Source organism: Mauremys mutica, chromosome 20, assembly GCF_020497125.1.
Source record: "Mauremys mutica isolate MM-2020 ecotype Southern chromosome 20, ASM2049712v1, whole genome shotgun sequence".
Lineage (NCBI taxonomy): Eukaryota > Metazoa > Chordata > Testudines > Geoemydidae > Mauremys > Mauremys mutica.
In genome coordinates, this window is record NC_059091.1 from 15,098,814 (window position 1) to 15,110,990 (window position 12,177).

A 12,177-nucleotide genomic window follows, 5' to 3' on the forward strand; every position below is an offset into this window, starting at 1 on the left:
AGTCTGCCTTGAGGTTAGCACTCACAGTCGTGAGCCACTCCAGACAGCTTGACAGCCGGTATACTGCATCCAGGTCTGGTGTGTTGACAAACTGGAAAGGGATCCGAGAAGGGCTACAAGAACAAGTCAAAGTCTAGAAAACCTGCCTCCCAGAGAGGGATTAAAATAGCTCAGTCTATGTAGTTTATCCAAGAGCAGGATAGATTTGATCGTGGTCTATAAATACCTACACAGGGAGAAGATTTCTGACTGCAGAGGGCTCAATGTCTGGCTTCAACTTCCAGACAAATTCAGACGAGAAATAGGACACCTGTTTTTAACAATATGGGTAACTGACCATTGGAACAACTTATCTAGGAGTGTGGTGGATTCTCCATCTCTTGGTGTCTTTGAATCAAGAGTGGATGTCTTTTTAAAAGCTATGCTCTAGCTCAATCAGATGTCATGGTTTTGATGCAGAAATTAGTGGGTGAGGTTCTCTAGCCTGGATTGTGCAAGAGGTCAGATAAGAAGTTCATAATGGTCCCTTGTGGCCTTAAATCTGTAAATCTTTGATTAATTCTGGCATTTCCTAATTTTGGAATGCTTGATTTTGCAAACAATGGTCTTTTAACACATCTCTAGATAGACAGATAGATAGAAAACAAACAAACCAAAAGGAACGTAAAGGGGGACACAGAGCCTGGAATAGACAGACATAGATTGGGGCAGAGGGACAGGGAGTATTGGGGAGATGGCTGGACACAGCGTACTGAATACAGATTACAACATGTGGACAAAGCTGTGGGCTACCATAGGAAGAACACAAAGCACTATACATAAGTTCTGGCATGCACAGGCACAGTCATGCACACACGTGTGTACACAGGCAGATGCACTATGCTTCCTTTGGGTATGTCTACACTGCGAGTGAAGGTGTGATTGTAGCGGGGGTAGACATATCCACGCTAACTTTAATCTAGCTAGCACTGGTATCAAGAGTAGTGAAGATGTGGTGGCATGAACTTCAGCACAGGCCAGCTGCCCCAGTAGCTACACAGGGTCCCTAGTGAACTTGTACTGAGGTGGCTGGCCTGCACTGAAGCCCACACTGCCACGTCTTCACCACTTTTTACCCATGCGAGCTAGATTAAAGTTAGTACAGCTACCCTCATTACAATCACACCTGCACATGCAGGGCAGACATACCCTTTATCCACACAAAACTTTGCGTTCCAAAACAACGTCAGTATACAGCTGTCATGCCCCAACCCTGCTCCAGTTGTGGGGTTTGAACCTATGGATGAACATACAATGACACAGATAGCCCCTCCTCAAGAACACAGATGCACACACTCAGAGACACCTCACACTGACACATATGCAGCCACATGGACCAACATGTTAACCACACACATGGACAGGTACGTGTGGATGCATGCACATAGAAGCAGAAATACACAGAGCAGTGTACACCTGCTCAGAGAGGTCCATGCACACAAAAAGGACCCAACACACACACACAAAAATACACCCACAAGATGTGTTCCCAAGAGATAATTTTCCAGCTCTAGAGGCTCCCTCTGTGCTGGGAAAACCCACGCGCTGGTTCTCACCTTCATAGTATATACACTCAGCTCAGCAAAGCAAAGTACTCCCTGTGCCGAGTGGGTGCACCTGGGTGGGGTGCCAGCCTGCCTGTCTGGCTCCAGGAGCACCATCCCCCAGAAGAGCCAGGCTGCCCTGACAAAAGCTGGATTCTTTCCCTTCTCTTTAAAAGAGACACAGAAAACACATCAGAAATTATTGCGTTGGTAAATCTTTCCACCAAGACAGCTCGGATGTCAGTCCCCACCCCATCCCAGCAGACTGGGGCTAGGGCCAAGGCCTGTGTGTTAACACTCAGCTCCCAGTGACAATCACCAGCGAAGGCTGGTGGTGCGGAAGGAATTATGTTATGTCAAGAACTCACTGAGACAGACTTGGAAAATGGACACCTCAGTCCCAGACGCTTCATTTTCAGTTACAGCTGCTCTTAGGAGAGGCACCAAAGTAGGCCTGGAAGCCTGGAGAGGCTTAATGCCTTTCTCCGGCTCTCTGCTGTTCTCAGCCTGGCAGACTCCAGAAAACTGCAGCCACCATTGTAGTGATGCTGCTGCCCATTGGGGCCTTGCCCTCTGGGAGAGGCATTTTGAGAGATCCCTCAGCCATGCTGTAGGGAACCTGCTGGCTCACTGATACCATCAGCAATCTCTTGGAGTTTGAGGATGATTGTCTTCTATAAAACACTGACAATGATTATCACTGCTACCACCCGCTTCAGCATCTTGCTGGTACAGGGCTCCATAATGCCTCCAGCACAAGAAAGGGAAGTACTTACTGAGGCCAGAGGCCTCTCAGTGGCAGGAGCTGCAGGCCAGAGGCCACAGCCTGGATCTCCAGCTGGAGAGCCTGAGAGAAAGTTGCCCTGCTACTGGCAGGGGCCAGCAGTAGCTGCAGCAAGACGGCACAGAGGTGTAGCATCCCGGAAGGATAATAGGGCTATATTGGGTCTCCGGTACCTTCACAGCCTGGGGCTGGGCTGGGAACTGCACGTTGTCTCTTATTTGGCTGTAGCAGTTACAGCACATGTGCCTATCTGTGTGATGGCTGACAGCCTGGATTGAACCAGGAATCTCCAGAGTTAAAAGCATGAGCTGCTACAACATGAACTAAAGAACCAGGCTCGCAAGCTGGGGCTGTAACAGACTCATAATCTATATGTCAGCACAGAGGGGGCCCCTATAAAATACACTCACCAGTCCCTCACACTTTTATGGTGAGACCCCATGAAGGAATCCTCAGGTTTACACAGTGTGTGACTGTCTGGGGGCTAGAGCCTGCAGAGACCAGCACTGGAAGCCTGAAATCACTTCCTGTGAGCTTGTGGCACAACCAGGGTGCTGCCAGATATCAGTTGCTGCCATAGGCGGCAGGTTTGTATAATTTTTGGTGGGGCCCAAAATGGTGGTGCCCCCCCGCTCCCGCCCTGTAAGCCGATATAAAATGAAGCTACAACGCGTCAGCGCCACAAGATTACAAGGGTCAATTAAAAGTGGAAAGTCAGAAGCAGCACTTGCCTACTTCAATATACGGTATTATATTTTGTTGCATCTGTTGTGATGAAGTGGGAATGTTCTTAATATTTTCTCTGAATACTGTGTGGGTGCCTCAGTTTCCCCTGCAAGATGCCAACTGAAGGTGTTGGGGACAAAGAGATCAGGTGGCCTCCTTGTCCAGAAGAGACACAGAGGCCAGAGGAGGGAGTGTCAGTTTGGAGCTGGCTGGAGAAATTGGGAGAGACCCAGAACTTGGTTCTGGGCTCCCCACCCCCAAAGATGGACCTGACAGAGGGGTTCTGTTTTCTGTACCAACAAGCTCTGTTTAAACTGTGTTCCCGTCATCTAATAAACCTTCTGTTTTACTGTCTGGCTGAGAGTCACATCTGACTGCAGAGTTGGGGTGCAGCGACCTCTGGTTGCCCCAGGACCAGCCTGGGCAGACTCACTTTGGAAAGTGCATGACGTGGAAGGGCATGCTGAATGCTCCGAGGTCAGACCCAGGAAGGTGTAAGCTTCTTGCCCTGGAGACAGTATGCTCCGAGAGAGGAGGCTCCCCCAGAGTCCTGACTGGCTTTGTATGGAGATGTTCCAAAGCATCACAGCATCCCCTTCCACACCGTGCACTTCCCAGAAGTCCGCACAGGCACTGACACTCCCTCCTCCGGCCTTTGTCTCTTTTCCAGGCATTAGGAGGCCACCTGATCTCTCTGTTCTCCAACACCTTCAGTTGGCACCTTGCAGGGGAAACTGATTTGGGAGAAATGAAGTAAAAGCTGCCCAAACCGAGCTTGAGCACTCCTGAATTTTGAGGTGTTCAAATCTGGAAGGCAGGTGCTGGGGGTGGGAGAGGGCTGTGGGCTCCATGGGGGAGCATGGCAGCAACTGTCTGGAGCTGCATGGAGCCAGATACGCTGGTCTGAGTGGCACAGTAAGCAGTTTGGGGGTTGGAGAAGAGGTAGGGAGTTCCGGGGGGCAGTCAAGGGACAAGGAGCAGGGGGAGTTGGATGGGGCAGAGGTTCGAAGGGGCAGTCAGGGGACAGGCAGCAATTGGATAGGCATGGGAGTCTAAGAGGTTTATCAGGGGACAGGTAGGGGGTGCGGTCCTGGGGGGGGGAAGTTGGGTGGGGTCTCAGGAGGGGGCAGTTGGGGAAAAGGAGAAGGGAGGCTTAGATAGGGGCTGAGGTCCCAAGGGGCAGTTAGGGGCAGGGGTCTCGGGAGGGGGTAATTGGGGAACAAGGACCAGTGGGGCTTATATAGGGGGTGGAGGTTCTGGGGGGCAGTTGGGGCAGGGGTCTGGGGAGGGGGCAATCAGCGGACAGAGGCTGGGATTCAAAGGGCTCTGGGCTGCTGGCAGCCGCGGGGATCCCAGAGCCCTTTGAATCCCAGCCCCGGCTGGGAGTCAGAGGACTCTGGGCTGCCTGCAACCGCAGGGAGCCCAGAGCCTTTTAAATCCCAGCCGGGGCCGGGAATCAGAGGGCTCTGGGCTGCCCGCTGCGGCGGGGAGCCCAGAACCCTTTAAATCTCAGCCGCTGCTGGGATTTAAAGGGCTCTGGGCTGCCTGCAACCGGGGGGAGCTGAGACCCTTTTAAATCCCAGCCGCAGCCGGGAATCAGAGGGCTCTGCGCTGCCCGCTGCGGCGGGGAGCCCAGAGCCCTTTAAATCTCAGCCGCGGCTGGGATTTAAAGGGCTCTGGGCTGCCTGCACCCGCGGGGAGCACAGAGCTTTTAAAATCCCAGCCGCGGCCGGGAATCAGAGGGCTCTGGGCTCCCCGCCGCAGCAGGCAGCCCAGAGCCCTCTGATTCCCGGCCACGGCTGGGATTTAAAAGGCTCTGGGCTGCCCGCCGCGGCGGGGAGCCCAGAGCCCTCTGATTCCCGGCCGCGGCTCGGATTTAAAAGGCTCTGGGCTCCCCGCGGTTGCAGGCAGCCCAGAGCCCTTTAAATCCCAGCCGCGGCCGGGAATCAGAGGGCTCTGGGCTGCCTGCTGCAGCGGGAAGCCCAGAGCCCTCTGATTCCCGGCCGCGGCTGGGATTTTAAAAGCTCTGTGCTCCCCGCGGTTGCAGGCAGCCCAGAGCCCTCTGATTCCCGGCGGCGGCTGGGATTTAAAGGGCTCTGGGCAGCCCTGGCGGCGGCGGCGGCAGCGGCGGGGGGGGGCGGCGCTCCAAGCAGGGGAGAAAAAACATTGGTGGGGCAGAGCCCCTGCTTGGGATTTATTCATGGGGCTAAAGCCCCAGAGCCCCATATAAGTCGGCGCCTATGGTTGCTGCTACCATAGCATTACATAGTATTATTTCACCTGGGGATCTCACAGTACTGTACAATTTATAGAGTTCAGGGACAAAAGGGACAATTGTGATAATCTAGTTGGACCTCCTATATAATACAAGCCAGAGAACTTCCCCAAAATAATCCCTAGAGCAGATCTTTTAGGGAAACTCCAAACTGGATTTAAAAAGGGTCAGTGATGGAGAATCCACCAGAACCCTTGGTAAATTGTTTCAGTAGTTAAAAGGTAATAATTGGAGATATACCAATCTCCTAGAACTGGAAGGGACCTCAAAAGGTCATTGAGTCCAGCCCCCTGCCTTCACTAGGCAGGACCAATTTTTGCCCCGGATCCCTAAGTGGCCGCTTCAAGGATTGAACTCACAACCCTGGGTTTAGCAGGCGCAATGCTCAAACCTTCCAGGCTAAATTTTTCTAGCTTTGGCTTCCAGCCCTTGGATAGTTAGAACTTTCTCTGTTAAACTGAAGAGCCCATTATTAAATATTTGTTCCTGTGACAGATTGCACCCAGTATTCATACTCTACAAAAATTATTAGTTTGTTCAAAGTATGCCTTGTGAGGTATCATTTGAAAACTCATCATTTGCTAGTCGCCATTGCCCTAATAAAATGTGTGTGGCCACATTGTATATGAAATGATAAGATACCTCTGTATGTTATTGACACATGTCCCAAATCCCACAGCCCTGCCCAAAGAAAAGTTAGCAAACAGGTCTGTCTCAAACAAAGGAATGTTTGCTCCACTTAATTTGCATATAAGCAGTAAACAGAGTCATCAAGCAGGAAGGGAAACAAAGGAAGTTCAAATAGGTGCGGAAAAAGCATCAGAGAACATCCTTCCACATAGACATTTTGTCTCCTGGTACCCAGCTGCAAATGTTTTTCGAGAGGGGGACTAAAACTATAAAAAGGAGAGGCAAACACACCACAGCAACCCTCTCTCTCCTGGCACCTGAAGAGATAAAGGAAGCATTAATGGGATTGTGGGAGAAGGGGTGCTGACCTAAGAAGTTTGGTCAGTAAGGCTGCTGAAAGCACATGGTGAGAAAACTTTGCTTTGAATTTAACAGTTTAAGTTAGGCACCAGTTGCATTTTAGCCTTATTTTTCTTGTAATCATTTCTGTATTTGCTTAAAATCTCTCTCTTTCTAGTTAATAAGCTTGTTTTAATGTTTTATCTAATTCAGCGTGTTTAAACTGAAGTATCTAGGAAACTCCATTTTGGGTGACAAGTTGTGTTCATAGTGTTCCTTTTAAAGAAATAACAGACTTAATATAACTTGTATTGTCCAAGAGAGGGCTGGGCAGTACAGGACATACATTCTTTGTTCTTAGCCGTATACATTTACATTTAGCCATATTAAAATGCATATTGTTTGCTTGAGCCCAGCCAGGGCCGGCTCTGGCTTTTTTGCCGCCCCAAGCAAAAGGGGCGGGTCCACCGGAGCAGAAAAGCGGGGGGGGGGGGGGGAACACACGGCGCGGCTTGAGTGGCAAAGGGGGGGGAGGACAACACAAAAACCGCAAGGAGCAGCAACGTGTGTGCGGGGGGGGGAACAACAGCGCAGCCGGCAAAGCAGGGGAAAAACAAAACAAAAAACCCCTACAGGGCGGCTGGAGAAGCAAAAAAAAAAAGCGTCTGTGCCGCCCTAGGTTTGGGCACAATGCCGCCTTGTAGAATCTGCCACCCCAAGCAGGAGCTTGCTCAGCTGGTGCCTGGAGCTGGCCCTGAGCCCAGCTTACCAAACGATCCAGATCATTCTGAATTAGTGATCTGTCTTCTTCATTATTTACCACTTTCCCAATTTCTGTGTTATCTGCAAACTTTATCAGTGATGATTTTATGTCTTCTTCCAGATCTGTGATAAAAATGCAAAATATGTAGCGGCAAGAACCATCCCTGTGAATCCCACTAGAAACTCACCCGCTGCATGATGATTCCCCATTTACAATTACTTTTTGAGACCTAACAGTTAGCTAGTTCTTAATCCATTAATGTGTGCCATGTTAAATATATATCTTTTTATAGTTTTTTAAATCAATATGTTGTTCAATACTGAGTCAAATGCCTCACAGAAGTCTGTCTATTATGTCAACACTATTATGCTATCAACCAAATTTATAATCTCATAAAAATAAAGATGAGATCTATTTTCTATAAATCCATGTTGATTTGCATTAATTACATTACCTTCCTTTAATTCTTATCAATAGAGTCCCGTATCAGCAGCTCCATTATCTTGTCCTGGATCGATGGCAGGATGGCAAGCCTCTAATTATCTGAGTCATCCCATTTACCCTTTTAAAAAACTGGAATATTAGCTTTCTTCCAGTCTTCTGGAGCTTCCCTAGACTTTCAAGACTTAGGGCATGTCTATACTTACCGGTAGATCAACAGTGCTGCAATCGATGCAGCGAGTGTCGATTTAGCGGGTCTGGTGAAGACATGCTAAATCAATGGGAGAGCACTCTCCCATCAATTTGTGTACTCCAACTCCCAGAGAAGTGTAAGGGAAGTCGATAGGAGACATTCTCCCATTGACAGAGCGCAGTGTAGCCACTGTGGCAAGTGGATCTAACTACGTCAACTTCAGTTATGTTATTCACAGTTGCATAAGTTAGATCGATTTACTGCAGTAGTGTAGACTAGTCCTACAGTAATGGTCCAGTGAGCCCCTCAGCCAGCTTTTTAAAAACTCTTGGATGCAAGTTATCTGGACCTGCTGATTCAAAAATGTCTAACTGTAGTAGATTCTGTTCAGTATCCTTCAGAGATGCTAGTGAAATGGAAAGAGTTTTGTGATTCCCATATGATGAGACTGCATCATGTGTTTTTCCCCCAAGTACAGAACAGAAATATTTATTGAACATTTCTGCCTTTTCTGCATTATTACTGAAAATTCTACCATTTTCATCTAATAATATATGAATACCATTAAAACTCCTTCTTATTGTCCTTAGCTCTGCTGATCATAGATGTTGTCTTGTGTCCTTTTGATTCCTTTATCAATTTACTACAGTTCCTAACTTCTGATTTATATTCATTATTACCACGCTCCCCATTCTTCCATTTGTTATATATTTGTGACAGGGTGGACTAGGCCCTGAGATCCCCTGCTGGAGGCCTTCTGGTCCTGCCACACCCTGCCCCAGAAAAGGGCAGTAGAGAGGTCCCCAAGCTGCCTAGAGTGGCTGTGTGGGAAGCAGCTAATCAGGACCCAGCAGGTCAGTATAAGAAGAGCTGCAGGGCCAGAGTGAACTCAGTTGCTTGCTAGAGCTGAAGGAGAGTGGATGGTGCTCCAGGCTGGCTGCTGGGACTCCACAAGGACAAGGCCCTGAGGTAAGAGTGAAAAATTTGTGGGAGCCATGGGCCAGTGGCCAGGCAATTATAGCAGCACCACAGTTTATTTAAAGGGACATTGTGGATGTCTGCTATCTATAAGGTCCCTGGGCTGGGACCCGGAGTAGAGAGTGGGCCCAAGTTCCCCCCACCAGCCACTGGGAAAGTGGCCTGGACTTTAAGGCACCTCAGAAGGGGAACTAAACTATAGTGGCCCAGCTGAAGAGCTGGGGCCAGAAAGGCACTGCTCTATTCTGGAGCAGGGACAAACTGAGAGAGGCATCACAGAGGGCACCAAGAGAGGCCCCTGTTGGACTTGTACCCCAAAAGGGGTTTGCATTGCTTTTATCATAGATTATTAGGGTTGGAAGGGACCTCAGGAGATCATCTAATCTAACCCCCTGCTTGAAGCAGGACCAATCCCCAAATGACCCCCTCCAGGATTGAACTCACAACCCTAGGTTTAGCAGGCTAATGCTCAACCCACTGAGCTATCCCACCCCACCAATCAGGCAGATTGTGTATGACTTGGCTGGAGGGCGGAGTCACCGAAGACCCACCACAAACTGAAAGAGAGTGCAGGCACACACACTGGGCCAGGGGGAGCTCGCAAGAGGTGAGTGTGACCCAGTTACAATATTACATAGAATGGGTCAGGATCATCACCCTAACAAGAGCACACATGCACAACAGACACAAACTCAGAGATATACACCCCAATGTAGACACCCGCTCCCCAGAGTTGCATACATGGACACACATTCAGACAACTATCACCCAAAAGTGGGTGTGTCACCAAGTGGGAAACGACTTGTCCTGGATCACCATCACTCAGTTCCCAGATATGCAAAATGAACCCAGGAGTCCTGACTCCCAGGCCAGATCTTTCACACCATGTGCTCTCCCACACCCACAACAAAGGATGGTTTACCCTCCCACACCCTAGTAAATTCTTCCCATCCTAGTCCAGGACAAAGTATTCTGGAGTAGGATCTACCTGCTAAAATGCACCTAATGCTAATGTTGTTAGCAGTTGCTGCCCCTAACACAACTCTTTGGCTGACAGCAAGAGAAACCTGCCATAAATCCGGATCCATTACCTCCAGGATGCTTCTTACTAAGCTTTTCTCGAGCTTACTGGGCTGCACGCAGTTGCTTGTAGATCTGCATTTACCAATATTATAGCTTCCAATCTGCTTAGACTTGCCTTAAAAACCAGTCATCAGAGACCTATGTAACTGGCAACATGGTTGGAAATCTGTATCTGGAGACCTGAAAGAAAACATGTGGCTAAGCAGAACAGCCTTGGCCACAGCAGCAGTTAGCAGAAACACCCTATGCAACTTGATGAAAGCATCAGGAAGTCTCAGATGCCAGCTTCTGCCCAGAGGCACTAAACAAATACCAGGGAGGGTGTCCAGGGCCTGTATGTACAGATCAGCCCACAGCGTTTACTTTAAAATGAGCATGGGAGAGAGAAACAACAGAGGGTCCTGATTTGCCAGTCCTGGTGCAGCTAGCCTCTGCAAAGTTGTCAGTAGTCTGAACTCACTGAGACCTTCAGCACAAGCAGCAGGTGTTGCTATTGCTTGAGTTAAAAGAGTTGTCCCAGTAACTGGGGCAGTAGCAGACTCATCGTCTCAGTGTCCAGCTGCTAAAGAGGGACATATAACCCACTGACCAGATAGGTTACACTCGCATGCCTAATCCTCCAAATGAGGTCAGTTTGGGCACCAACTCCTCCTCTCACAAATAACCCAAGCTCAGAATGACATCACAGCACTGGACTGTCGATTGGCTGAGCTTGTCTCACATGACTCTCAGAAACTCTACATTTCAGAAGCAGAACTGGGGTGAAATTGCAGTGGCAGACAAGACTCAAGGTGCCATCATGGATGGAGGGACACTGGCAGTGTCCATGGCCACAGAGAGAAAGATACCCAAGGTCACCGGTGTCTCCATCTCCTCCTCAGAGCTGCTCAGGGGGAAGGACTGTGGAATTCCTGGCTCGCTTGTAACATCCATGGCTATCTTTGAAACATTCCATTTCTTTTATATGCACTTGTAATGGAATCCATCCCAAAGGTATTCCTAGGGACTTCAGGATGCATCTTACTATAAACCCAAATACAGAACACTAGGGGCTCCAATGCCAACAAGTGGCTGCTGACTTTGGGGCTTCATTTTCATTTTTAGGTCCAGTGCTGAATAGCCATAACTCCAATTGAAGTTAGTGGGAGCTAGGGGAATTCAGCATCTCTGGAAAACAGGCCCACGGTATCCCAGGTTGGGCTCCCAAAGACTGTGACACCCATTATTAGTGGACACTTGGAAAAGTTGGGCCTAAGGAAAAGAGCCAATCAGTCAAATCCAAAGGACAGCAGGAGAGATGATCACACAACCTGCCCAAGGACAAGCCCAAGTGCCATTGGACTGACATACCCCACCCATAAAGAAACAGTCCTCAGCAAGCAGGTCAGCTCCAGAGGCCCTTTTTTTTTTCTGCTCAGATCTCCCCATGACAAAGCTTGCAATGGTCCTGTTCCAAGCTTCCCAAACAAGCTCAGGGATAGGCTAAGAATCAGTTTGTTGTTGCAAGCTTGTCCCTACCCCTATAAGACAGCTATGGGGAGAAGATGTACACACCTGGAACTCCTGAGTTCAAATCTCAGTTCTGCTGCTTGGGAAAAATCACTCTGTGTCTCACTTTCCATATCTGGAAAAACGGCTGATATATTCTCCCACTGCCCACACATGTTAAAGGGCTGCAAAGTGCTATAGACCTACTGGGTGTGATTTTGAATAAGGAGAGCAGCTTTCTGCATGAACTAGCCTCCTCAGCATTAATTTAGTCTTTGGCAAAACATGTATCTCCTTAGCCTACTAAAGATGCCAGCTCCAACACAGCCCATCATGTAACAGGCTCCCCTGCACGTAACTGGTTGGAACAAATACCCGCCTTGGTCAAACACTCTTGCTGCACCTTTGAGTGCAAACGAATGGCCTATTTGGGTTACCTAGGGAGGTGGTGGAATCTTCTTCCTTAGAGGTTTTTAAGGTTAGGCTTGACAAAGCCCTGGCTGGGATGATTTAGTTGGGGATTGGCCCTGCTTTGAGCAGGGGGTTGGACTAGATGACCTCTTGAGGTCCCTTCCAACCCTGAGATTCTATGATTCTATGATTTCCATGATCAGCCTCCAACACAGAGAAGTAAAAGCAGCAGCTGCCCTGTAGCAGGGAGGGCTTGTGGCTAGTGCTCAAAGAGGAGGGGGGTTTTGCTCTTTGTCAAACTGATCTAGTTTTTCCATTTCACACTTGAAAGCTCTGATGGCTTCAGTTTCTAGCCCCCACGCAAGAGAAGGAAACTTTGGAAGTGACATACCACCCTGTGCCAGGCCTGACTTCACTCCTATAAGAGTCCAGTACAAGCAGATTGGAAACAAGATATCCTGCTCCAGGGCTAATGTCACTGCT

The 12,177-nt window shown here is 49.0% G+C and overlaps 1 protein-coding gene across 2 annotated transcripts in view; it reads right to left on the reverse strand.

Annotated features, from left to right (window-relative positions):
- HDAC7 (histone deacetylase 7) overlaps positions 1-12,177 on the reverse strand; it is a 259,876-nt gene that overhangs the window by 177,352 nt on the left and 70,347 nt on the right. The window contains exon 1 of one of the 2 annotated variants that reach the window (XM_044994611.1): positions 1,596-1,613. The exons of the other annotated variant lie outside the window; for it this stretch is intronic. The gene's annotated coding sequence lies outside the window, so the exon portion shown is untranslated. Of the gene's footprint in view, positions 1-1,595; positions 1,614-12,177 lie in introns of those variants that run through there. 2 annotated transcript variants of the gene reach the window in all.